The following is a 23,075-nucleotide window of genomic DNA, read 5'->3' as shown; positions in this document are numbered from 1 at the left end:
TAGGTCTTTTTGGTCTGGAGTAACTTACCTGCGGGGCAAGAGTAGTAAGCTTCAATGGTCCCTGCTCCTCCGGCTTGGTCTGTGCTTGGATTGCGCTCCTGTGCTTGTACCCCCGGAGGTGGGCCCCATCGTCGCTGACCTATCTCTCGCGGTTACGCCTTACCAACGAGATCCTTTGTAACGGCCTCGTAGTGAGTCGCTAGTCATCTCACCTAAGGAAGTGTGATGAACAACTGGCGTAGCTCACGACTTGTGGGTAAAGATGTGCAACCTCTGCAGAGTGTAAAACTGGTATACTAGCCGTGCTCACGGTTATGAGCAGCCCAGATCCTCCTTTTGATTAGTGGAGTTATCTCCTTCCGACGAGGGAGGTGCTTCTCGGGGTTACCTTGGTGGCTTGGTTTCGGTTTGGTTCCCAGTAGTTTCTTAATCAATCCTGATTAATTACTATGTAACCGAGTTAATGGTAATTCATCAACTCGTAGTAAATAGCTATAATAAAATCTTGCCAACACTTAAAAGCTAATGCAGTTGAGTCAGCCAACCTTAGAGCCTCATAGTTTGTATTATACTTGTTGAGTACAAGTTGTGTACTCACCCTTGCCTCTTCTCTACTTTTTCCTCTTGGCTACGCTACTGCTGCTCAGTTCCTGCCGACACGAGGGAGTTCGTCCATCGCTACCAGGACTACGAGGACTTCTAGGTGTTCGTCTCCCAGTCGACGTCCCTGTGGCGCCCTGCTTCAGCTTCAGAGAGCTTTTATCGTATTTTGTACTTCGCTTCCGCTGTATCAGACATTTTGTCATTAATGTAATAAATAACATTCGTATTTGCTTTATTATATCTTTTTACGTGATATGTGCTATGATATACTGTTCATTCTGTTGTATATATGTGTGACTTGATCCTGGCACGTATATGATTGCTCGGTTTATGTTCTTTTATAAGCCGGGTGTTACAGTTATCTAGCCTAGATCTATTACGTTCATCGGCTTTATGACGTGATCTCATCACGAGAGCCGATTGAGTTTGGATCTAGGTGTTGCTCACATGTCGCTAAGTGGTTAGCTGCACATTTCTGAATTTAACATTTACCCTCTCTTGTCAATTGCAGGTCAAATTAACTAGCACACTAGGCACCAGCACCACACAAATTTGGGTTTTGTACTACGGAGTGAAGCAAATCTCCGAAGCCCTCAGCGTGTAATGACATGAGAATCCTACCGGTGGATTTTTGCGTCAACACCTAGTTGGTGGCAAACAAAATCCAGCAACACATATGGTTAGCAACAGCAATGAAATTTAGTTCCTAGCAGTAGAAAAAAGATTGAGCAGCACATAGAAAGATTTTATCTCACATAATGGCAACATAGAATGACCAGCAGCAATAGGGCAAAACAGAACCACATTAATAGTTATTTGAATATGATACTTACTAGTTGCTTGCCACAACACAGTTTGGAAAATCCACAGATTCAAAGTCATCATCGTCATCTTGCTTCTGAGAAAATAAACAGTCCAAAATTAGATCACACACAAACTTAATAAAATAAATGTGCATTGAAAAAAATACAAAATTGGAAAACCATTACATACCACAACATACCACAAGAATAGGAGCATTATTGTCATTTTGAGAGGCTCTTATCCTGCTAGATGCACAAACTAAAGCTTGGACTGTGGCTGGCTTTAAGGAGCTCCTATAGTCATCAAGAATACGATCTCCAGTACTAAAAGTTGACTCCGAAGAAACACTACTAGCTGGGACAGCAAGAAAACTCTTTGCCATAGCAGCCAATACAAGGAATCTATGAGCATTAGAATTCACCTTCCAATAATCCAGCAAGTCAAAAGTCTTATCATCTATACTCACATGAGCTTCTTCTAGATAGATGAGTAACTCAGACTTCGATACTTCTATAGAGTTAGACTGCAGAAAGGACTGAAATCCACTAGGAACAACTGAAGTCAGTGAGGTACATGTATCCCTAGAACTAGAGGAAGATTGAGCACTGCCCTTGCCATTGTCAATCAGCTTGTTATACCTCATGTACAGTTCTTCTAATTCCCCATCAATATCCTCAAGCTCTTTCATACACCTGTAGGGCGGATAAATCTCTCCAAAACACCATGTGATGTACCTCATCTTGAATCTAGGGTCAAGTATTGTTGCAATGACCATTAAATTATTCTTCTCCTCCCAATATTTGTCAAATTTGTCCAACATTGCATCAACCATACTCATCAAATAGGGATTTCTGGACTTTTGTGCCTCCCTCAAAACAATATTAACATTGACAATATAAGGATAAAAAACATTGGTAGTGGGGTATGCTGCCGGTGGTTGCTCCAGCCATTTGTCCTAATATTGGTTTAAGTTTTCCTAACAACTCCCATTCTGATAGTGTAGGTTTCCACTAATATTTTTGATCTACTTCAGCATAGTAACCAAATGCTTCTTTATAGTAAGTGCACGATTCTAACATTTTATATATTGAGCTCCACCTTGTTTTAACATCAAGAGATAGCCCTTTTCCAACCTTTAAAGAATAATTGTTGCAAACTTCAGCAAACTTGTACATACGAGTTGGGGATTTTTTGAAGTACATCACTGTATTCCTAAGATTACCTATCAATGTTTCAATTGGCTGCAGACCATCATTAACGACCAAATTGACTATGTGGGCAGCACATTGAACATGAAAATACTGTTGGCGCCTACCAACGTCACCACTGGGAAACAGCGATGACGCCCGCAGACGCCAATTGGGGTGGCAATATTTCATGAACCACGAATAAATCCGCAAGCGCACGGAATACCGCTGTAGCATTTTACCCTGGAGTATACCAGGGTGTCATTTATATTTCCGCAGGGAAGACGGTGAGTGAAGAGATATAGACTAGTTGATGAACTTTATCTAGATTGGATATTCTCATGCATAAACAGGGGTAAGATAATAACATGGTAGGAGGTAGTGTGACACACACACAAACTACCCTCTTGGATAAATAAATAAAAGAAAGAAAAAAGATGCTCTAGGCCGGGAGCAAGGCAGAAGTCAGAGCTCGAGTCAACTGTGCTAGGCTAGCTATATCTACACTTTCTCATTGGTTAGCTCGTCAGAGATTAAACTACACAACAGGGAGATCGCTATCGAAGCAACGGGAGGAGCCCGTACACCCCGGCGACTTTATGTACCTCCTATCCCCCATACCGAACGTGGAGGATTACTCGGGCTCAAATAGGGCTGTCACCACCTGCCGGCTACCTCTACAAACTGTGGGTATAGTTGACATCCAGCAACTCTTAGCTAATCTAGACACCATGTCTACACTAGTAAGGGATACTCTAGTGTCCCGCGCGGAGCCCCCACCCTCCGGATGGACAGACATCACACTAGAGCAATCATATGAATACTGGAGCAGTTGATAGAGTTCTAAGAACAAAAGACTAACCATCTCCAGCACAGGGCGATCATGCAATGCAAGCATTGAATAATAACGCAACCATGACAAGAAGCATATACCCGATAACTCAGAACATACTTCAAGCAGATATCGGTAATCATAGTCTATTTCTATTACAAACAACCGAATATTACAAGAGAGAGCTAGAGATGAACCCATACTAGAACTCTCGAGCAACTCCGGCGACTCGATGACTCCTAGACTTCTCCTAAACTCCACTAAGCCTAAAGACTATGCAAGATGAGCAAGAGAGGAGAGGTGTGAGGTGTGTGTGTGTGTGTCTCATTCTCTACCCCCCCCCTTTGTATTTATAGCAGGGAGCCATGGGTGAGAACCACTGCAACTGACGTAAGGGACCAATGGGGAGGTGCCACATGCCCTGGTTGAGGCGGTAGGGCCCACGGGCCAGGTCGGTCGGCCTGCCCGGGCCACCAACCGCCCCAACTTCTTCTGGCAGGCAGTCCTGGGGCTCCTTGTCTGATCCACGTTGGGGTTGGCCTGTCTTGACTTTATTTGGATTGGTTCTTGGGCTACATTTGGTCCATTTGAGCCTGAATCGTCGCTCTGATATTTTCTGTAATTCTATGTCGGACCAAAGTGTGCTTGCAACCTGCATATTAGCTCCAAAATACAACTTACATTTTCTAAAAGGTAAAGTGTGGTTTAGGGGCTTTATTGAATAAGGATGCGTGTAAGAAATGCAAACTCTCATGATTTTCTGATCATGTTGACGCCTAGAAATAATCATTAGTGAGCGTCAACAAATACCATGGATCAAACTTTGTTTTCTTTCTAGCAAGAAGTTTGGCCTTCAAATTTGTAATAGCACCATCATTATTCGAAGCATTATCAAGAGTTATGGGCATAACCTTATCTTCAACTTTCCATTCATCCAAGCAATCAAAAACAACATTTGCTATCACAAGACCAGTGTGGGGAGGATCCAACTCAACAAAGTTTAGGACATGTCATTGTAAAATCCAATTAGCATGAATGTAATGTGCCACCAAACACATATACTAAAAATTCTGATTTCAAATCCACAAATCAGTTGTTAGACTTATCGAATCATCCTCTCTATGACTCTTCTTGAGCTGGTCTTTCTCATATTCAAAAATTGTCATCCACTCATTTTTTATAGCCTTCTTACCAATCCATTCATAATTGCTTTTCATCTACCTCATCAACACATTAAACCATTTATGCTCTACCATCCTGTCAGCTACGAAAATGGCCAACTGCTAATCTACTCGATTGCGTGTTATCATGCATTGGATCGGATATGGTCTAGCACACAATGACTCGAGTTTTATACTGGTTCAGGCTTGAAATGCCTTACGTCCAGTTGCAGATCAAAAGTTCGTGTTGCTCGAGCCCGAGTGCTCAAAGGATTGGGGTGTTATAAGCTTTCGAGTGGAAAAGAATGCATGTGTTCTTTCTATGTGTGTGTCTATCTATCTGTCCTACACAGAGGATTCACATTTATAGTTCTAGGAGGGCCCCCTTATAGAATGGCTATCGTGCCGCTGAAGATATGGAAGTCGGCTAGCTCCGTCGGTCGGGGCATTCTACTCCTCTAGTCGGGGTCGTCTTCCCCATCAGTCGGAGTGGGTAGGTTGATTTTGAGTAATTCCCTTGATGATGGGCTTCTGTCCTATTCATCATGTTCTACCAGTCGGGGGTGGAATTCCCATTAAGGGGCGCAGCATGTCGACCTGCAGAGTGCCTCGCCTTGTCACTGCGCCATATGTCAGGGTGCTGACCGCGTGGTGATGATGACGCCGTGTGATATGATGTGAGTTGACGGCTGCTTCTGCCGCCCATCCTCGAGGACGGTCAGGTTGAACAGTGCCCACTATTCGGGAGTCAGTGTGCATTGTGGTCCGCGTGAGTGGAGTGCCTGGCTGTACGGCCCGTGTTGACTCCAGCATCTGTCCTCACTCGCTGTGTCCTCTCTCGTGCGGATTTGTTAGGGCGTAGCGTGCGGTCGAAGCCTACCCTTCTTCAGTTGGGGTCGTGCCACGTGGAGGCGGTGTCCGGTCGGAGGGCCCAGTCCTTGATTTTGGGAAGGCTCGCCCGTCCGACTATTTGGTTCGTCTTGGCGGGACCGGGTGTGACCCTGACCTGCGAGAGTGGTGGGCCCCTATCGAGGGACTTTCTTAATTTTTAGTTTGTTCATCTCCTAAGTGGGACCACTGGGGACCCCGGGTCCCTGGACCCGTCAGAGGCCCTTGAGTGACTTTGTGATTTATTTAATCGGAGAGCCGCTGATCATTCCGTGTTTCGTGATGTCTTATTTGAGAGCTCTCCCCACACCATGCCTTTCGGCGCGATAGGGTGTCAGACTAGGCGCCCCCTTGCGTCCGCGAGTCAGGCAGGGTTTGTCTATCTCTGGGTTCATAGTGATGGCACAGCAGGGGCGCAGACGCGGAATCTCGAGGCCTGTTCGACCCGTCGTGAGGGATTCCTTTCATGTTTGGCTTGTGATCGTTTCTCTCTCTATGAGGTGGAGCTTTTTCTTGAACGGCGTGTTTTGGTGAACGGGCCGCATCACACACCTGAGTGGCTATAAATTGAGGCGCCCTGGTCTTCATTTTTCAAACTCGTCTTGCTAGAGTTAGAGGTAGCTTTTATAATGGAGTAAAGGGGCGGTTGGACTTAAGCAGGCCGTTCTTCTAAGAACTAACTTTTTTAATCATACTAATGTTCCCTTATATATATGAACTATTACAAATAGGGTGTTTGCTAGTAGCGTTATACGTTCTTTGCTGTTAAACCTATACCTTAGCCTTGGATAAAAAAATCAAGACATTTTTAGATAAAGGAGTGTTCCGGCCTTGAACACTCTAAAGAGAATGTCTACAACCAATTGAGAGATCCATCTCTCGAGTTACATGAGTTCTTAGACTCTACACCTCAAATGAGGAATTTGACGAAAATAAGAGAAACTAAAGAACAAAGAAAGAAAAACTAGAAGACTAAGCTTCAGACTTCTCTTTGTTCCCGCTTCAACCTTGCAATGCCTTCATACAACACCAATCCATCACATCTCTGTCTACTTAAAAACTCGATGCTCGGATCATTTGTGCTTGTCATGTCATGTAAATCTCCATCTAACACATACGTGTGAGGAGATATCGACACGCCTCCAAGAAGATAATGACACCAAATAGTGTCAAAAATGTTGGTGTCACCAATTTCACCTAAATCGTCACCATGAAGTAGGTAGCCAACACAATCAGGATACTCCAAGGCAACACCTCCAACGAGGTGACGACAACAAGGCACCATTGTTGCCCAATCCAGCAAGCTGGATCTTAGGTTTTCACCCGGAGAACCTCATGTCTAATGGCACAGGGGCACCACGACATCGCCTCCAACGAGGGGAACGGCACCAAAGATGTCGTAGTTGCCGGCCTCGGCACAACACCGAGCATAGCTTTCGCCAGATGGCTCACACCTTAGCTGTTAGCACCTCTACCACGACGATCTTGAAAACACCACAACATCAGCAACCTTACCTCACCAGAGTTGCCGGGCATGCACCGACTCCCGCTGACGCCGCTGCTAAGGCCCAACAAACCCCCTACGCGCACAGATCCTGGCCTATGGAGGAACGGAACCGGGCACCAGCACAACTTGGCACCCTCACTTGTAGATCCGAGCTGAAGTCGCCCCTCGCTGTGCCGTTGTCATAGCCACCTCCTCCGCGGAGCCCACCGTCCAGCCCGCCGTCCCTCGCTGTGCTGTTGCCGTAGCGCCGCCAACATTGTCGCCTGGCTGCCACAATTAGGGGAGGCCGGCCGGCCCCACCTGGCAGCTTCTCTCATCCCGGGATCGCATGGAAGACAAGTACACCGACCTTACCTGCTTACAACTGACGCCACGTGCTTCACCTGCTCGGAGCCGACCTTGGAAGCCTATAAATAGAACACTCATCCCTCACTTGTAACACACACAATTGGAGCTCAATCTCTCTTTACTTTCTAGAGTAGGTTAGTAGTTTGGGAGTTAGAGTTGAGTCGAGCTTTCTCGGGATTTCGGAGTCATCGGAAGTCTGGTATACCTCTTGTACCTTTCTTTTGACTTTATTAATATAAGTTATCTTCTTTATTTATCTGAGTCAGCATTACTTTCTGCATCTTTTTACCTTCTCAAGTCTGAGAGTTCAGCTTGAGCGCGGAATTAAGTTTTACCTTTAGCTTGGGCTGAGTTATTTTTCTTGTTTTCGAGATCTTACCTTACATGTTTTCTCGCCCGGACTAGAGAACTCAAGTTAGTTCTCTAGGTTGAGGGGGATTTCTCTCGAAGGCCTCGAGAGAAATCTTAACACCGAATACGGACATGGTGTCAGAGTTTGGTGTTAGCTAGAAAGTGTGTTCCACCCCACGGTACTGTTGTGGTAGGCGGCAGGTAGTGACAGCCCTGTCCATCCCTTGTAGTCCGCCATGTTCGGGTGCTTTCAAGGATGTAGTGCCGACTGTCGTTGGACTCCCTTCTCATCCCAGTCTGAGTCCTTCTCTGAGGCCGCAGAAGTAAGCTCTGGTTTCCCGAAGATTAGTTAGGTGTTTAGTCTGATCTAGAGAGGCTAGCTCGATAGTTCAGAAGTGTATTAGGTATCTTATCTCGCTTGTTGTCCTCCCAGCTGCTACCTCTCTAAGGAGTTGAGCCTCCATGTGTCACTCGGTCATTGACTGGCCATTTATCATATCTACCCATCTGGCTTACCCCCGTCTAGTTAGTTGGTTGATTAAGCTAGTATGGTTATCATTCAATTTACGATACTCTTTACCATAGTGCTTCCCTGAGAAATAATACGATACTCTGAAATACTCTAAGGTGAAGTGCTACATCGGTGATTCTGTGCGCTTGCAGAATATATATTCTATTGGGCAAAAGAAATGCCAACATCCTTTCAGCGTCTCCAATATATATGAATTCCCGAAGATAACTTTGACAACCTTGTATGGACCTTCCCAACTTGGCGACCATTTACCAAACTTATTGCTTTTCATCCCAAGTGGCAATATAGTCTTCCAAACTAGATCTCCAACTTGAAAAAATTTACCTTTTACTTTTTTGTTGTAAGCTCTAGCAACCCGAAGCTTGTCTTTCTCAATCTCCTTTAAAGCCCCCATTCGCTTGTCGGTTACTTCATTAATATTATCCATCATCAAGTTATAGTAATCAACATCGGAAAAGGTCATTTTGCTTAGCCATTCTATAAGCATCTAGATTTACCTCAATGGGTAAAATGGCCTCTTGACCATACACAAGCTCAAAACGAGTAACTTTGGTAGCACCATGTTGACGCTCCTTAGCGCCCCAATTTATGTACTGCAAGCACACGGATCGTTGTAGCTTTTCCCTTAGAGTACCCCCCAAGGTTTATCAATCCGTGGATCGACAAAGAACTACCTAAGGTTTTCCTTCTAATCTAACGGGTCTATCCTAACATGAAGCATGAATTGCACATATAGGGTAAACCTTTGATAGATATGAGTGTTGTGTAAAGGTTGATCTCATCCATGAACATCGGTAAGGATAAAGCATGACCGAAGGTATGACTAAGCCTATCACACGCATTCTAGTTGTTGTTCTAGCTAAACGAGTAAGCACAACATGCATCTCATCCAAAGCCTCTTTAAATCGCGACCTCTAAATTGACCCTCGAAACCCCAAATCTTACACAGGCTGCGCCCTGTCACGGCGCTCCCTATTGGTAGAGTAGTTTCAGAGCACGAAGATGTGTCGAACCCCTTTGGTATGTCCGGCATGAACCCCTAGCCACCACGGCTACAAGAACAACCTAAGTGACCTATCTTAAGAAAAGATATAAGAACAAGAGCACCAAAGAAAGAACGAAATCAACAAAAGAGGTACTCCCAAGCATCAACCCAGGAGATACTTGATCGCTAAATAGATCGGATGACATGAAGACATTATTCGCATAATAGATTCGTTTGGATCGTCACCACTGAGTACATACCATCGACGACTCCAACTAGCTCATGAACTCCACCATGACACAACCACGCAGGGAGGCCATGGTGGCTAGGGGCAGCCTAAGCCATCTCCTAGACAACTTCGAATACTTGCGGCGGCTGTCGTCTCCCTCTGGTCTTGGCCCTAGGTTTTCGTCGAGTTTTGGGTGGATGGATGCCCCGAGTTGAATAAGGTGCGAGCTATTTATGAGCTGAGGAAGCCATCGGTCGAAGGGGAGGCCGAACCGCCTCGGAAACAGGCTAGGCCCGCCAGCCTACCATCTTTCGGGCCCGCCTCAGTCTCATCTTTCGTGTGTAGACTCCTCGCATCTTCTAGAGTTTATGCCCTTCTCGATTGCACCCCTTTGGACGTCGTTATCTTGGAGATATCTTCGAGGAAAGGATAGGATAGGGAATCCTTCCTTAAATCTTCATTTGCTTTTCTTAATCCCGAAGTATCTTGATCTCATCTTTGTGGGCTTGGTCCTTTGGGCTCTCTTGGAGGATGGATGTGCATGAATGGGATTCGAATCAACATGGGCTTTGGTCCTTCCTTTGGGCTTTGGCCTTCGTCTTTCTCCGTGTTAGCGCTCGATCACGGGCCTCGTCATTTCACGATTAGTGATTTTGATATTAAATTCATACCATTATCAAGGATAAACAAGGGATAAATTGGGTACTTAAGGAGCGCCAACACACCATGACGAGATATACGATGAGCCCATAATGCTTCGGATAACACTTCATGCCACCTCTTAGGATTCTCTTCTATTTTCTTTTTGATAAGCTTGGTCAATATCTTATTACTTGACTCGGCCTGTCCATTGGCCTGAGCATAATATGGAGATGAATTGAGCAACTTAATCTTGTAAGATTCGATAAATGTACGCACCTCCTTTAATATAAATGAAGAACCTTGATCCGTAATCAAAGTTTGAGGAATACTGAATCTACGAATAATATGCTCAGTTATAAACTCAATCACCTCTCTATGTGTCATATTCTTCAAAGGAACCGCTTTGGTACACTTAGTAAAATAATCCGTAGCAACCAACACGAAGTGATGCCCTTTTAAAGATGGAGGATTAATTTGCCCAATGAAATCCAATCCCCAACCTCAGAATGACCATTGTTTAATAATGGGATGCATCAACGTAGCAGGCACCGATTGTAAATTACCAAACTGTTGACATTCTTCACACCCTTTATAATATCTAAATTAATCTGAAATCATTGAAGGCCAATAGAAACCGACTCTCCTAAGCAACCACTTCATTTTAGGAGCCGATTGATGAGTACCACAAATGCCTTCATGAACTTCACCCATAGCTACTTTGGCCTGATCTGAATCTAAACATTTGAGAAGTAAATCTTCAGCGGTTCGACGATATAGCTCATCGTCAATCAAAACATACTTTAACGCTGCACGCCGAATATTCCTCTCTACACCACGACCAGGATCCTTGAGATAGGAGATTATAGGAGTCCTCCAATCTCGATCTTCGGCCTTCTTTGCAGCTGAATCAGTGCTTCCAGCCGTCTGGGCGGTCAGACCGGTCAGGGCGGTCAGACCGATTGAGTCGTCCGGTCGGACCGGTTCGTCCAGAACTTGTAGCTCGGCTTTAATTTGCATCGGTTTTCTAATGTTAAAATTTTTCTTTTCAACTTTGTAACTAGATGCTTGTTGAGCCAGAGCATTAGCCCGTCCAATCTCTTCTCTTGGCAAATGTCTTATAATGAATTCATCAAAAGAAGAAATAATGTCTAGGCATTTATCAAGATATGCGTTTAATGAACCATTGTAACATTGGCATACCTTAGACACTTGCTGCACAACGAGAATCGAATCACCAAAAGCTTCAACATGCTTCAGACCCATGGATTGCAAAATCTCCAAGCCAAATAGAAGTGCTTCATACTCAACTTGGTTATTTGTACAATATTCTTCCAATCGGTTTGAGAACTCGAAAATAGCACCACTTGGAGCAACAAGGACAGCGCCAATTCCTCTCCCATCATCACAAACTGATCCACCAAAAGTATAGCTTCCGTGGTGTGCAAACAATATAGCCGACTTCGAAATCATGCTCATCACTAATCCGATGCTCAACAATGAAATCTGCTACAATTTGGCTTTTCATAGATTTCAAAGGTTCACAAGCCAAATCATACTCCACTAAAGCATATGCCCACTTGCCGATTCTACCACTCAAAATCGGCTTTTGCAACATATGTTTTATCACAACGGTTTGACATACCACTATGCAAGTACTAGATAGTAGATAATGCCTCAATTTGGTACAAGCATAATAGAGAGACAAACATAACTTCTCAATCAAAGTATACCTTGTCTCCGCATCAATAAGTCGTCGGCTTATATAAGTGACAATATATTCCTTGCCTTTGATTTCTTATGTCAAAACAGCCCCAAAACTCTATCCACTGCCGCCGCATAGAGCCTAAAAGGAACACCTCTCCTAGGCGCCTTAAGAACCAGTGGTGAAGACAAGTATTGCTTAATCTTCTCAAATGCCTCTTGCTGTTTTGCCCCCCAAGTAAATTCTGCCTCATTCTTTAACCGAAGGATAGGAGTGAAAGCATCAATCTTTCCAGACAAGTTAGAAATAAATCTTCTCAAATAATTTACCTTGCCAAGAAACTTTTACAAGTCCTTCTTACAAGTAGGAGCCTCAACTCTCTTCATGGCTTCAATTCTTTTAGGATCAATCTCTATGCCCTTCTCATGAATAATTAAACTAAGAAACTTCCCAGTCGATACACCGAAAGCACATTTGAGTGGATTCATCTTCAACCCATAACGACGCATTCTTTCAAGAGCTAATTTTAAATCGGCTAAATGATGATTCAAACCGGCCGATTTAATAACAATGTAATCAATGTATACTTCCAAGATGACACCAAGCAAATCATGAAAAATTAAATTCATAGCTCTTTGATAAGTTGCACCAGCATTTTTCAATCCAAAAGTCATAACAACCCACTCAAATAGACCAACAAATTCAGGACATATAAAGGCCATTTTAGACGTATCCTCTTCGGCCATGAAAATTTAATTGTAACCGGCGTTACCATCAAGAAAGCAAATAACACGATGTCCAGAAGTCTCATTAATTAATATATCGGCTATAGGCATAGGATATTTATCCTTCGGAGTAGCTTTATTGAGATCTCTAAAATCAATGCAAACCCGAATCTTGCCTGAATCTTTCTTTTCAACGGCAACAATATTAGAGATCCAATCCGCATAACGACAAGACCGAATAAAACCAGCATCTAATAATCGATTAACCTCTTCTTTAATTTAGTCATAAATACTAGGATTGAAATGCCTAGTCGGTTGCTTATAAGGTCTAAAACCGGCTTTGATCGGTAAACGATGCTCAACAAAATCACGACTTAAACCAGGCATTTCAGAATACTCCCAAGCAAAACAATCGATGTATTCTTTTAATAACTTAACTAAATCTGCTTTATATTCAACCGATAAGTTTTTGCTTACAAAAGTCGGCCTAGGAATAGTACCATCACCTAGATCTACCTTTTCTAAAGGATCAGCCGACATAAAACCTTGGCCCAGCTTGTCCATATCTTTTGACTCTTTAATAGCTTCACACATATCGTTCGTATGCGCCCGATAGTGCTCAATGCGCTGCTGCAGCCAATCTGCGTTGGACCAGTCTGACCCACCGGTCTGACCGGTCGGCTCTGGTGGCCGATCCAAAGAGGACCGGTCTTAGGACCTGGTCCGACCGGTTGAACCTGAGTTGCCTGTTTGACTTATCTTGATCACATTAGATGATTCAGCCGATTCTCCATCGGCTTTAGAGTAGCAGGGATGAAGCCATCCTTAGTGCGACTGATAAGTTCATAATTGGTCTGATCCAAGCCCGATAAGCTCTTAATGTTGTCATTTGCACCGATGGAGTTAGAATCGGCGGTAGCAATGAAAGATGAAGTGTCACCATGCACCACTTCAACCTCATCGCTGATCCACTGGATAAGAAACTGATGCAAGGTAGATGGAACATATTGATTGGCATGAATCCAATCATGCCCAAGTATTAAACTAAAGTTACCTTGCACCTCTGAAATGAAGAAGGCTGTGGCGAGCGTCATGCTTCCAATGGTCAACTCCATGGAAGCAACCCCCTTGGCACTAATGGGATCACCTCCACCCACGCCGCTGACCGTCATGTTCGTCTTGATCAGCTCTTCCTCCTTCCCGCCAAGCTTCTTGTACAACAAATAGAGCTTAAGATTTATAATGGCCCCACCATCCATGAGCATGCGAGAAATCGGCTTTCCATTAACATGGCCCATCATGAAGAGAGATTTCAAATGGTTCTCCGATTCCTTGGGCTTCTGAAACACAGCATCGCGAGGCCCAAACTGAAGATGAGCTACCTCCTCTTCAGGAACTATTAAGTAATCCGAAGACATGTGCACAACATTAATTTCCAAATTCGTTGGAACGGGAACTTCGTGGAGCTTTTGAATATCCAAAAATATGCTACTATTTGCTTCTGAGGTCGAGCTAGACATTGATGAGAACAATATCTTCTTGTGAATTCATCCGTAGATGTCAATCATCTCGATCATGTGGTCTTTGGAGCGTAGTGTCGTGCGTCCCTAGGCTTCAAGGTCATCACCATTGATTACCAGCATATTACGGCTTCAATGATGTGTCTTCTCCATTGTTCCTACTCTACCCAAGGTGTCGGGATTGGAAGATGCTCCTGTGCTTTGTGTTGATGATCCAAACGGTCTCCTTCCTTTATAGCATCACTCGATTAGAAGTATATCGAGCATCCCACTGGAGAAGATAGGTGGTGTTGTGATTCTTCTAATCTTGTTGCCTCCAGCTTTGGTCAACTTCAAATCATCATCTTTTGCGTACACAGCCTTCCAATCATCCTTTGACATCGTCATCACCTTCTTCGTCGGTTGCTACTGCCTCTGTCCTCGTTGAATTCCCCTTCATCCAGTGCAGAACATGTACCAAAATTCTACTCCATTGTAAGGTGCATCAAATTATCTTTCCAACACGTGGTCATTCTCCCCAATCGGACTGCGAATAAAGAAGTTATGCTTGTTTTATTACGGCGCTGCAATCTGTCTAGAGGGATTTCAGAACGCGCAGCGTTGAAAGATTTTACCATAACTCTTCACACCGATCTCCAAAGTTGATGGTTCTTGATCCGTTGGAAAGAATACTTGATGGAGCTTCAAACTAATCTATTATTTGCTCATGGTACTTCTCTGATCTTGGATAAAAAACTCACCACAACAGTAACACTTCATAGATGATGATGATCGCACAATTTTCTTCGCGGGCATGCTTTATATCTATTGCTTGAACAAACAATTCTTCCCAAAAACATTAGTCTTTAAAATTAATTGACACGGTGGCATACCATATTTGGGGAGTGGGGACTCGATAGCGGATGCTGGGCCACTTACAAAAGTTAGCACCTACCACTAAAGAGCGAATCTTGATGTTGTTGTCGTCATGTCGATGTGGACGTTGTCGATGTTCCATGTCGAGGCTCCTCGATCATCTTCTTGCCGATTGTTGAAATTTGTTGAAGTGGATTATGCACTTCTCGAAGTCCAAGTTTAGTGTCTAGCTTTTTCCACCTGCTTTCAAGGGCACAAACAAGAAAACAAGGGTATATGCAATAAGAAAAATTAGGGTTAGTCCAAAAAAACTAGATAGATCGCCCTAGGTTTCGAGTTGCCGATCCTCGGCAACGGCGCCAGAAAAGCTTGTTGACGCTCCTTAGTGCCCCAATTTATATACCGCAAGCGCACGGGGTCGTGTAGCTTTTCCCTTAGAGTATTCCCCCAAAGTTTATCAATTCGTGGATAGACAAAGAACTACCCAAGGTTTTCCATCCAATCTAACGGATCTATCCTAACATGAAGCATGAATTGCACATATAGAGTAACCTTTAATAGATATGAGTGCTGTGTAAAGGTTGATCTCATCCATGAACATAGGCGTAACCATAGCAAAACCAAAGACATGACTAGGCCTATTGTCATCTAGTTGTAGTTCAAGCTAACGAGCAAATAAATCATGCATCTCAATCAATGGCATCTTTAAACCCAAAATCTCCAATCCGATCCTTCGATACCCCATCTACTTAAAGCAACGCCCTGTCACGATGCCCCCCTTTGGACGAAAGCACCCTGAAGCAAGTCGAACCTCCTTTGGTAGTTCCGCCATGAACCTCTAGCCACCATGACTACAAGACTAAGCGATCTATCTCGATAATAGATCTAGGATGAAGCAAACCCAAAGAAAAGAACAAAATTGAAAGAGAGAACATGGTTGCTAAAAGATTCAGAAGACATGATTATCATTACTCACATAATAGATTCGTTTGGATTGTCACCACCGAGTACATACCATTGACGACTCCAACTAACTCATGAACTCCACCATGGCACAACCACGCAGTGAGCCCATGGCGGCTAGGGGCAGCCTAAGCCATCTCCTAGATGACTTCGAAGACTTGAGGCAGTCGTCGTCTCCCTCCGGTCTTGGCCCAAGGTTTTCGTCGAGTTTTGGGTGGATGGATGTTGCGAGTTGAATAAGGTGCGAGCTATTTATAAGCCGAGGAAGCCACCGGTCAAAGGGGAGGCCGAACCGCCTCGGAAACGGGATAGGCCGGCCAGCCCCATGGGCCTAGGCCAGCCGGCCTACCCTCTTTCGGGCTCGCCTCGGTCTCATCTTTCGCGTGTAGACTCCTCGCATCTTCTAGAGTTTATGTCCTTCACGATTGCACCCCTTTGGACGTCGTTATCTTGGAGATATCTTCGAGAAAAGGATAGGATATAGAATCCTTCCTTAAATCTTCATTTGCTTTGCTTAATCCCGAAGTATCTTGATCTCATCTTCGTGGGCTTGGTCCTTCGGGCTCTCTTGGAGGATGGATGTGCATGAATGGGTTTCGAATCAACATGGGCTTTGGTCCTTCATTTGGGCTTTGGCCTTCGTCTTTCTCCGTGTTAGCGCTCAATCACGGGCCTCGTCATTTCATGGTCCAAAATAGGCCAAAAACCTGCAAAAATGAAGTTCCTCCAAAATATATGTGCAAGTGTGAAAATGACCAATAATTAGGCCGGGGTTAGGACGGTTAGTGATTTTGATATTAAATTCATGCCATTATCAAGGATAAACAAGGGATAAAAGGGGTACTTAAGGAGCGCCAACATTCCCCCCTTGCTTAAACCTTGCTCGTCCTCGAGTAAGTCCAGGAGCTTTGCTTATAAAGAAATCAGTGTTGCCCCTCAATGTCCTCTCTGCACTTAGTCATACATAACAAGATATATTGCTCTCTCAAGTATTTAGCATTTAAGTTCATGTTGTGATCGGCTACTTTTTCATTATGGTAGATAAACTAGCAATTAAAGAGCAAGCCACAATAATAAATAAATGCAATGCTCTCAAACTTAAGCTAACTTCAAACCTTTACCTTTTTTATCGTGAAGAGTTTTCAAAAGAATGCATATCAAATGTAAGTGAGGTTCTCTTGCAAAAGATCATGAAAATACTCATCTCATCAAGTCGCTCAAGCCTACATTAGATTGTCTTCAACCTATTCTACTCATATATAAAAGTGGAAGGCTTATGTGGAGCTTGGTAGGTAAAAACAATTCTAGCAAAACATTATACTTGAAATATTATCAAACTAAGAGAGAGAGATCTAATGGAATTACCGAGACTAGTCAAAAAGGCCATTGGAGAATAATGTTGGAGAGGGAGAAAGATGAAACACACACATTTAGATAGGTGGACATGTGCAAGTGGCAAATGGATGATCCCGAGACACAAATGAAGTTCTCGTTATCGGATTGCACATGGTTGAAGATTTGAGTATGGAATAATTCTTCAAAGTAACTTGGAAAATTAATGAAGCCAAAAAGAGCTAAGGAGCATTTTATTCTTCTCTTTTTTTCTTTCATTTTTCTTTTCTTTTCTCCTTTTTTTTCATTTTTCTCTTTCTTTCTTTTTTTTCTTTCTTTTTGCTCCTTAGAACTTTTGATAACATAGAATACTTACCCAGCCATCTCCCATGCTTGAACGAATGCTCATCCTCGAGTATGAATAGTGGAAGAACCAACTAGCTAGGGTAAGTATCTCAAATTCACCTTCTTCTTCGTAGAACCTGTTGAATCTCCAGGGAGGCTTGTCTCCCAAAACTTTTCTTTATATGGTGCCCTTGATTCTTTTGATTCCGTCGAAATGATAATCCATACTCAAATTGGGTTGTGGTCAAGGAGGTAATCACAAAAAGATATTTTTGGTTTAGGGTGGATATCCAGCGAGGTTTGCAAAATTTCCAAAGTAGAAACTCACAATGCATGGATAAATAGGCTAGCAGAAAGAAGGTTACACAAAAAAAATGGAATGACCAGCTTCTTAGTCTCATACTAAAGAAATCAATCTTAATCCAACTCATCAAAATATAAGTTTGCAATCTAAAGGTTTCATCATGAAAGAATATGTATGTATAGGCTTTGGTAGGTAGAACTTTGCAAGAGATTCACAAATGTAGATAGCATATGAATTAAGTTTTCAAATTATAAAACACAAGGTGTAAGGTCATCGGTAGACTTAAATCAAAGAGCAACATAGAATATGTGGGCCTAGAATTTAGTCATTTAACCTCCACAAATAAAAGAGCCAGTATTTAATCATTTTAATTCCATTTAATTGAGAGCAAATGGTCAAGTCATATACAACATAGCGTAGGTAAAACAAAGCAGCAACTTTCATCATTTTTCCATAAGCATAAGGCATTGCCAAAATGTATCAATGTGGTGAGCACAAAGTAATGGTGGTTATCATTCATTGAAAACAATAACAAATCTAGGTTGTACTCCTAGTAGCCATGTTATTATAGGGAGAGATATACAAATGTTGCATCTATGGTTAAGGCATATATGTACAAGCATTTAGAAAAGAGAGAGTTGAGGAAGAATTACTGTCCTTCTCGATGCTCGTAATGAAGTGTAGCGTGGCCTCCCCCATACTTAAGCATTGTGCTAAGCATGGAAGAAGAATCATGAGCATCTTGTGGCAACCGTGATTATCTTACTCCATGAGATCTTTCTTCCTTGTCCACGAAATCCTCCCCCATGCTTAGCATGTTGCTAGGCGTGGAAGGACAAGATGGACCATCTTGCAATTCTTGAAGTCCTTCTCTCATGTGTATGAATATCATCTTCAATGTATCTGAGATCTTTCTTCCTTGTCCATGAAATCCTCCCACATGCTTAGCATGTTGCTAGGCGTGGAAGGAGAAGATGGACCATCTTGCAATTCTTGAAGTCCTTCCCTCATGTGTATGAATATCATCTTCAATGTATCTTCACCTTTGTTGCCTCAATTTTCCTTCAACTTCTTCTTGTACAAAGTCATGGTCCCAATCATTGCTTCACGTCGTCGTCGCCTCCTTCAATTCCTCGTTGTCCCATTGCTGCCTCATCTTCATGAGTTTTTCTTTCAATCTCCAGAACAGAACGTGTATTGAAACATTGCTCCATTGCGAAGTGCACGAATTTTCCTTTCCAACGAGTCCTCATTCGCTGAAAATTGATTCCGAACAAGAGAGTTATGTCCATTTCGTCCCAGCGCTGCAATCTGTCCCAACGAATTTCAGAACACGCAACGTTCAATGTTCTTGCCATATCTCCTTGTACGTGTCTTCAAATTCATTGATCTTGGATGCATTTGAATGGAAATTTCATAGGGCTTCTGAATATCAACTTTTTCTTCCTTGTACGTCTCTGTCCATGTGCAAAATTTGATGAAAACAGCTGGGCTTGGTCTCGAACTTTGGAGGTGTTGACGAATTTGATTTCTTCTTTGATCACTAATTCATGGGAACGCTTTGTCATGCCTGCAAAACAATCAAGTGCACACACTACCCCCGGGGTGACGGTCGGGAGTAGAGACAAATGCCAACAAACCAAGCATCCCTAGACTCAACTTGTGGCATGAACAATGGAATGGATGCAAAGTGCAAATGCAAAGTTAGCAAAAACAAGTGTTAGCAAGGTTGAAAGGACCTTTAGATGTTGTTCCGCAACTAGCTTATTCAAAAATAATTGCTAAGAGTGATAAAAAGCCTCCGCGACACTTCATAAGAAGTGAGGCTTTTGTCAATGAAAAGGTTATTTATCGAAAAGGACCAAGCGACCGAGCTAACAAGGTTTTAGAAGTAGGTTTATGGGTTTCCTATATTTTTGGCTTAAAACAAAAATTTTTAAGAGAGAGTGTTGGGTATAGAAATTCTATCTAAGGTGGTTTTTAAAAAAACTAGAGAGAAACAAAAGTTAAATATTTTTTTTGAATGAAAAACATAACCTATGGTTTTAGGATTGCTCTATGAGTGGTTTTCCTAAGGGTTTTAGGATCTCAAAAGCGAGGCTAGTCAATGTTTTTAGAAAAAGTTTTTTTAAAATGCAATGTGCAATGCAATGCAAGGGTGAGACGAACAACATGGTATGCAATGCAACACGAGGTGGGTGAACAAAATGATATGACATGATGAGGTGGTCTAAAACAAAACAAAAAAGTTAGGCTAAGTTTACTAGCCACAAGTTTAGAATCAAAGGGTAGTGCAACACTTCATATTTCCCTCTAAAAGGACACAAATAAAAAGACTCTAAACACTAATAGGCACACAAAAAGGTCTACAAGTTTCCCAAGATCAAATAACAAAGTGCTCCCTCAATAACATTTAGAATGAACAACATGAAGTTGTGGTTTTTGTTAGAGCAAAGGTACAATGTTACTTGATATTCCGATTAAAGAGTGCAATGTAGACGGTCATATTAATATATATATAATAAAAGATCGGGTTGCCTCCCGCAAAGCGCTTCATTTAAAGTCATAGAGCTCGACTTTCTTACCTTCAAATTGATGCGAAGCCATGGTCCTTCTTGCAAGAGGTGAAGGTGTTCCATGCAGCTCTTACTCCACTTCCCATGTTGGACATGATCAATCACGCTTAATGGAAAACTTGTCCAATCGTCTCTCACATCATCGTCACCTTCTTCTTTGTTGTCCTTCGTCGCTACCTTTCTTTTCACGGATTTTCCTCTCTGTCCAGATTGGGAGTTGCACTAACCAATTGATCCAATGCAAGGTGCACGAAATCTTCTTTCCAACAAGTCTTCATTTGCCCAAAACGCATTCCAATTGAGGGAGTTATGCCCCTTTTCCCGTCACTGCAATCTGCCCCGTGCTGATTTCAGCACGTGCATCTCCGATGTTTGAGACATAGCTCCTCCCGTGGGTCTTCAATTGTATCGATCATGGATGCGTTGAACCGAGGACTTGATGGAGATCCTGAATATTCAACTTTCTTGCATTGTAAATCTCTGGACTTGTGCACAAAATTGATGAGGTTTAGCGACGTCCGTTCTTGCAACTTGAAGATGTTGATGATGGTGTTCAAAATTTTGGGCACGGTTTTCCTCCTCATCATTTGAGTTTCATGTCCTGCATGGTTAGTGAAATTCGAGGCTTCTCCCGACATGTGCTCTTTTAGGGTCATGAGTTGACCAAGCGCAAAGCAAGATTGAGATTTGCAATTATTTGTAAACATATGCAACATAATCACATCCTCAATTAAATTTCATCAACAAGGCATGGTGTAATTAAATGCAGCATGTGTTTCTTGCATAGCGCAGAGCTCATTATTAGGCAGAGGTTCTTTAAGCATGAAATTAACATTCTCAAGAAACTCTAGCCTATCATAATGAAAAGAACAAGGCATAGAATTTAAACTTTCATTCCGACTATTGGTTCGAGCATGAGATTTTTAAAGATTATCAACAAAACCAATAGAAGCTTGAGAATTCAATTTATACCTTAGCCTCGGAGCTTTTTCATACTCATTGGAGTTGTGGTGCTTTGTGCGAGATGTCATCTTGATGCATTCTTCGTGGTCCGTCGTGGTTTGCTTCTCACGTCTCCATATGTTGAATGTTGCGCTCTTGTAATCCGTCGTGGTTTGTTTGCAACATCTTCGTTTGTCGAAGGTCGACCGCTTGTGCCTTCATTTGCCAATGTCATTGGGGTTCTTCCTCTTCTCCAAGCCTCTGAATTTTATCATTTACGCTTGATGAAAGCATCGCCCATGCTCCCCTTCATTGTTGTCATCATCATCTTCTCTATCTTGTTCTCATCGCGTTGCTCCTGCCTCTTCTTCGTGGAATCTCTCCTGTATACTCAACAGAACATATATCAAAATATAGATCTATTGAAATGTTTATGAAATTACCTTAACAACGAGTGGTCATTCATCTTAAACCGCGTCCAAACGAGGGAGTTATGCCCGTTTCACTTTTGGCGCTGCGTGCTGTCCAGAAATTTTCAGAGTGCACAACCTTCAATGTTTTGGACATACCCGCTTGTAGGAATCTCCGATTGACTTGGTTCTTGATTCGTTGGAACCGGAACTTTGTGGAGCTTTTGAATATCCAAAAATATGCTGCTATTTGCTTCTGAGGTCGAGCTGGACATTGATGAGAACAATATCTTCTTGTGAATTCATCCGCAGATGTCAATGATCTCGATCATGTGGTCTTTGGAGCGTAGTGTCGTGCGTCCCTAGGCTTCAAGGTCATCACCATTGATTACCAGCATATCACAGCTTCAATGATGTGTCTTCTCCATTGTTCCTGCTCTATCCAAGGTGTCGGGATTGGAAGATGCTCATGTGCTTTGTGTTGATGATCCGAACGGTCTCCTTCCTTTATAGCATCACTCGATTAGAAGTATATCGAGAATCCCACTGGAGAAGATAGGTGGTATTGTAGTTCTTCTAATCTTGTTGCCTCCAGCTTTGGTCAACTTCAAATCATCATCTTTTGCGTACACAGCCTTCCAATCATCCTTTGACATCGTCATCACCTTCTTTGTCGGTTGCTACTGCCTCTGTCCTCGTTGAATTCCCCTTCATCCAGTGCAGAACATGCACCAAACTTCTGCTCCATTGCAAGGTGCACCAAATTATCTTTCCAACAAGTGGTCATTCGCCCCAATCGGACTCCAGATAAAGAAGTTATGCTTGTTTTATTACGGCGCTGGAATCTGTCCAGAGGGATTTCAGAACGCGCAGCGTTGAAAGACTTTACCATAACTCTTCACACCGATCTCCAAAGTTGACGGTTCTTGATCTGTTGGAAAGAATACTTGATGGAGCTTCAAAATAATCTATTATTTTCTCATGGTACTTCTCTGATGTTGGATGAAAAACTCATCACAATAGTAACACTTCATAGATGATGATGATCGAACAATTTTCTTCGCGGGCATGCTTCATACCTATTGCTTGAACAAACAATTCTTCCCAAAAAAATTAGTTTTTAAAATTAATTAATACGGCGGCGTACCTTATTTATCATCTTTTTCTTTGGGGAGTGGGGACTCGATAGCAGATGCTGGGCCACTAACAAAAGTTAGCACCTATCACTAAAGAGCGAATCTTGATGTTGTTGCCGTCATGTCGATGTGGACGTTATCGATGTTCCATGTCGAGGCTCCTCGACAATCTTGTTGCCAATTGTTGAAATTTGTTG

Source organism: Panicum virgatum, chromosome 7K (assembly GCF_016808335.1).
Source record: "Panicum virgatum strain AP13 chromosome 7K, P.virgatum_v5, whole genome shotgun sequence".
Classification (NCBI taxonomy): Eukaryota; Viridiplantae; Streptophyta; class Magnoliopsida; order Poales; family Poaceae; genus Panicum; species Panicum virgatum.
Note: the sequence above shows the minus strand (reverse complement) of the source record.